The sequence below is a fragment of the Centroberyx affinis genome, unplaced genomic scaffold, assembly GCF_046629955.1.
Source record: "Centroberyx affinis isolate AG114_WGS23_722 - 3 ecotype Tasmania unplaced genomic scaffold, CSIRO-AGI_Caff_v1 ptg000432l_1, whole genome shotgun sequence".
Lineage (NCBI taxonomy): Eukaryota > Metazoa > Chordata > Actinopteri > Beryciformes > Berycidae > Centroberyx > Centroberyx affinis.
In genome coordinates this window covers 139,001-145,000 of record NW_027279096.1, presented here as the reverse complement: position 1 = coordinate 145,000, position 6,000 = coordinate 139,001, and the positions used below count along the sequence as shown (strand labels likewise).

The 6,000-nt window shown below is 42.7% G+C and overlaps 1 protein-coding gene across 1 annotated transcript in view; it reads left to right on the top strand.

Annotated features, from left to right (window-relative positions):
* clpb (ClpB family mitochondrial disaggregase) overlaps nt 1–1,277 on the top strand; it is a 38,197-nt gene extending 36,920 nt beyond the window's left edge. Inside the window, exon 16 of the mRNA XM_071516827.1 lies at nt 1–1,277. This exon is cut by the window's left edge and continues 589 nt beyond it. The gene's annotated coding sequence lies outside the window, so the exon portion shown is untranslated.
* The last annotated feature ends 4,723 nt before the right edge of the window (nt 1,278–6,000 follow it).

Below are 6,000 nucleotides of genomic sequence, written 5' to 3'. Positions count from 1 at the left end.
AGTCCTGATCTCAACACATGCACACACATCAGTCCAGATATGAATTAAGTGGGGTAAGGGAATGTGTTTGCAGGTATGGTTCTCATAGTAGCTTATCACTCAGGACTTCAGGCTATAACATGGAGCCTCTCATCTCATCTTCATCTTCATCAGTGGATAGAAGCCATGGTGTGAGTTGAAATGAAAAGGCAGGAGCACTTTGCTGCATTGATAGTCTTTCTAGGCTTATAGATCGACTTAGTTGCTTTGTTCTCACTGTCCAGTCTCAATGTTACTGTTATTGATCCAGAAAATATCTATACAGATTGCTTGTAACAGTTTTGCCTTTGTTGAGGCAAGTCAAGTAATCTAATGTGTTTCTTCTGGTGGTCTAATAGATTTAATTTGCACTCAGTGAAAACAGGGCCAATGTATTTAGAGAGAGATACCATGTATATAACAGAAGACGTTACATGTATATTTAGACTCAGTGTCTTTGTTTGCGTAGGAAATTCATTAAGCCAAAGTTGAGGTGATGATTCATGGCAATTTCTTGAGGCAATAGAGTCGTTAACATTTGGCAGAGATGCAGAATAGCCAATGGAGCAAATTTAATGTGGATATTGATGAGAGGATTGTAACTAGTAGTAGTAATACTGCTTTTATCTCTGAAACACCAAGTGATTCAATACAGAGATGAAGATTTTTTGCCAGAGTGGATAACTAATAGCCACTTTCCCACTTTGAATTTGTCCATTTGCTGTCGAGGAAAGAAAGCTTTAATGGCCAAATATTGTCTTACATTGCCTCAGATTGTTGCCTGTGTGTTATGGCCATTAGAGATCAATGTGTTCACCATAATGCACGTTTGTCTTGTGGAGAAAACCTCACCAGCAGAGCTTACATTGATAAATTATAAATACACATTAACACAGCCTGCTTATTCATTTCATTTTGTGAAAAAATGTGTTGGTGGAGAAATCACACAGGCAAAAATGTATAGCAGTCCATTTGAATTATGGGTAATATCACTGCCTTGTGAATCATTTCTGTTGATGCACGTTAAATGTTAAAGACTCGCCTCTGTCATGACACTGTGCTCTGGTGCTGCACAGTCTGTTTTGTGTCTTTGCAGGCAAATCCATTTGACATTAAGAGGAATATAGAGACATAAAGAAATAATATTTAAGTACTTGTATCATAAATGTTTGATGTGAACAGCATGTTGACAAGGCGCCAAACTTAATAGGATGACATTTTTCATTCTTGTATCCCGACATGCACCGTGTAAATAAAGTCATCACAACAAAAAGGGAATTCCTCCTTTCTTTGTTCTGTTTGTGTTGCACTGACACTGACTGACTGATAGATGGATGGAGAGGTGGATGGATGGATGTGTGTGTGTGTGTGTGTGTGTGTGTGTGTGTGAAAGAGAGAGAGAATACTGTGTGTGACAGACAGCTGTGCCTGGGTGGGAATTCTACAACAAAAACGCTTGTCCACCTCGTGAAACAACATGACAGAGGAATTTCCCTGGAATGCCGGTTTGTGTGTGTGTGTGTGTCAGTGTGGGGGTGTGTGTCGAACGTTGGGAGGGAATGCAGCAGGACAGTCCTGAATGCCATAGAAATGTAGAGGGCATTTCACACACACACACACACACACACACCACAGGCATGTCTCCCCTGTAGGGAGGGATTAGCATGCAGGAAAAAGACACATTCACTCTTACTGTTCCCCGCCTGGACCCCCCACAACACACTCACATACACATACACACACACACACACTCATCCTACTTCACACACTTATACACACACAGTCACAAGTGCTTCACAACCGCTAGAATATTTATGGAAAGGAAGTGGCATTAGTAGTAGTATAAATCATATATTTACATGTTTCTTCCCCATTCGTGGTATTTTTATGACATTGCAAGGATTTTCTCTCAGTCTTTTACACTTTTACACACTGAATGTACAAGATTTTAGGGACATCTTCCCAATATTCTCAATTGTCTCTTAAAATCTTATCTACATCTCCTTTGTGATTGGTAGAGATTTAATAAGGGATAATGGCTTTTACCTGGATTCACCGCACCATGTACTTAATGAAAAGAGTAGGTGTCCCTAATATTTTGTACATTCAGTATATAATAATCAATGTCTGCACTAGTGTTTGATTAATCATGGCTGATGTGTTTGATGTGTGTCCTAAGTGAAAAGGCTCCTATATCTCACATGAAAGGTTACCAGACCATTAGTTGCACCTTTTGGTAACTAAAAAGAGAATTTTTTTTCTCAGCAATTCATTCATTTAATTCAAAACATGCAGTAAATTGTGGTAATCCTGCAATGTGATGTAATAGTAAATATAAAAACCTTTTGTACTTTTTCACCCAGGTTCTTCTTCTTAACCTCATACCTCCCTATCATACATCATCATTTTAGAGACAGGAGTATTTGTTGCACCTATTGTCATCATGGCACTGTGCCTCTGACCCTTGCACTATTGGCTTTGCTTGTAATGTCAATGTGGAATTTAAGGTTAATGTGCGGTTGCACTCATTGTACGTCGCACTGGAAAAGACTCATCTAAATACCTAAAAGGTCATACTACGACTCGACCATCCTATTTACATCCGTGGTTAATAGAGGGATAAATGCTTCACGCCTGCAGATAAAGGTGTATCTACACCGTCAACTACACCGCCGCTCTGGAGGCGGAGCAACAGGGCAGCAAACATTTAAAAGTGAGAGTTTGAAGTGGCTACATCTGGACAGTAGATCAGGTTTTGCTATGATACCTTGAGGCCTTTCCCGTCTCTTATAACCCTCAAACACATCTACACTTTATGGTTTTAGGAAGTCTAGCTGGCGTGTGTGTGTGTGTGTGTGTGTGTGTGTGTGTGTGTGTGTGTGTGTGTGTGTGTGCGCGTCTATCCGTTTACCCTCCCTGAGGAAGACAGGAGAAGGAGGAGAACGAGAAGAGGCTCTTAGTCCGTCCGTCAGGCTATTTCTGACTGCTGCCATTTCTCTGATTAGATTATGGAGAAACAGAAACCTAGCCCTCCATCCTCCTAACCTCTCTCTGTCTATCTCTGCAACTCTGTCTCTCTCTCTCTCTACATTTTTTCACTCACTCCCCCCATCCTCCTTCTGTCTCACTCTCTCTCTCTCTCCCTTCCTCTCTCTCATGTACGGTTTCTCCCTCTCATCTCTCTCACACACACACACACACACACAATCCTTCCTTCCCTCCTCAGGTACTGTCTCCCTGCCTCTCTCTCTCTTGCTCTCTCTCTCTCTCTCTCTCTCTCTCTCTCTCTCTCTCTCACACACACGCACACACACACAAATGGAGGAGAGTTCAAGGTGTGGGGGGGGGGGCAGAAAGGGAGGGAAGAGAAGGAGAAGGGAACAAAAGATCAATCATCGGAGGAGAGAGAGAGAGAGAAAGAGAGACACATGCAGGAAACTAGAAAGATGGGGAGAATAGAGTTGGAGGAGGAAAAAAATGACAGCGAGAGAGAGAAGATGGATAAAACACTTCTGAGAGAGATGGAAGGTGTAGGCACAGAGCCCAAATCTATGTAGCCTACAATATAACCTCACACACTGTGTTCTCTTGCTGATAATATACAGTATATACCTGTATATATATATATATATATATATATATATATATATATATACATAACCTTTCTAATAACAGTAAACTATGACCTCCAGTTGGTGACATATGGCAAGCAACCACAAAATAATAAAATCATTAATTTCTGCTTTTTTTTTTCTTAAATGACCCCATCCTCGTATACCTAACCTCTGAATTTCATATGAAGCTTTATTTCAGCCTATAAAATGAGGGTAAACTCTGCTCTGCAAATGAAAAGGTGGGTAAAGTGAGTTTAGGTGTGTTTGTCCTCCTCTACATCCCTCATCAAATCAGTTTTGTAGCTCTTGCCCCATGCAGCAGCGGCTCAGAGGCTCCGGCCAGGTGGAGGTGGTGAATGATGTACGACCAGAGCCTCGCCCATTATCATATCTGTCCTGCTCTTAACGGGGGATTTTCATCTGTGTCCCTCTCCTCTCCTCTCATCTCCTCTGTCCTTTCCCCTCTCTCTCTCTCTCTCTCTCTCTCTGGTCCCCCAGGACACAGTGCGATCGATTACACCACCATTACCTCGTTCCACTCAGCTCTTAGTTTAAGAAGATGCTCCTCAGTCACAGATCTGTAAAGTATCACAGCCTACACTGTAACTCTTTTTATTTTAGGTTTGGATTTTTGTTAAACTCATTTGCTGCCATACTAGTGTTAATGCTTCACATGTTGGTAGGCCATAAAAATTAGACTCTTGGCACTTGTGCTCATGCCTGGAGTAATGGCGGCTGTGATGCTCGCGGATTGTGATGGCATCATGGCAGTGTTGTGGGTGGGATGGACCGAGGTGCACACCGGATGTTCTCCAGCCGCGAGCTACTGCCAAACCCGTCCGGCTACCGCAAGGCGAGCACGTGACAGTCCCCTGGGAGAATTAGCATAAAAGACAAATAAAGGACCCCACCAAAAACACACCAGTCTGCCCTCCTTTCTTTTAAAGAAAAGGAACAAATCCATTCTGCCTAATTCGAACCTTGCTCAGGGACAGCTCGCGTGGCAGATTGCAGTCTAATTAGTTTAGAGGGAATTTAATTCAATTAACTTTCCACAGCTCCGCGCGCCCCGCCGCTGGGCTGCTTTCAGAGCGCGGGGCCAGAGCTCGAGATCTAATTAGTGTGTTTGGAGAAGCTCTCCTGCGCGCGGCCATCCCTCGCTGCTCCAGCTGTGGTGTGTGTGTGAGTGTGTGTGTACTGTGTTCTCTCGGGACCTGGTTTTTATCCTAAAAAGCTTCTTTTTTAAGTAACATGCCTTTATCCATTAGGATAATATAGGTCTGGTGTGGCAGTGCATTGAAGAGATGTGCATCGCATATGAATAGCCGCATTGAAACAGTTGCCTCGCATAATATTTTGGGTGATGAATTCCATAATCTTGAACTGATGCTATATGACTTTTGATATAAATGAATGAAAACCTTTTTATTTTGGTTAGTAGTGAGGCTAATCCTGACTCCAGTTTTGCCGCTCCAAATTAACGTTTTGAGGGAATAGGAGAGCAAATTTTGACAGTTAATCAGTTAATCTATATCAGTTAATCTAAATCAACCCCCTGTGTTTGTTTGTTATATATATATATATATATATATCGGTTTTGTCTCATTTGGCAATGTGAGATTCACTAAATGCATTTTGTGCCTCAAGTTCCTCTTGGCTATAAATCGCCCTGAGCAAAACGCATCATCGCCTTCAAGAAAATATTATGCTTTTTAGTCAACTCCGACACATGGAGTCAGAATACACGTTGGGCTCTGGTTACTTCAATAATTATAATTTACAGTGAAAGACTTTTACCCCCGTGCTACTCCATCTGGATATTTATGCAATAAATAGCCTGCTTCGCTTCACGTTGAGCCTTTAACAACGTCTCTAATGTAAATCACGGCCTCGACTGACTTGCCTATTACTCTCGTAAAACGGTGGCAACACACCATAATAATAAGAATGTAAAAGTGAAATATGTTTTTGGCTATCTTTAATCAATAATTACATATTTGTCCGCCTATAGTCCTTGAACAGTAGCCACGGTTAGTCAGAAGTGAGGACCAAACCCACCGTTTAATAATGTGGGACAACACTTTGTGCTTTTACCTGAGTGAAGTGTTTATGTAATTTCTCCACCATCACCAGTCACATGCTGTGGTGTTGCTCCTGTCTCTAACCCGGTTAGACGTGGGCCGCCGTCTCGAGCCTGAGCGTCACGGTACATTCCGGTAATTGGGGATTGAAATGCGGGGACAGGCGCACCGACGGGACCCCCGGCCCCGGGCCCCCTGCGCACCGGCTCTCATCCATCACCGGGTAAATCAAATGCACACCGCCAAGCCGCCCGGCTCTGCTGCTGCAGACTCAGGCCTGTAACGGC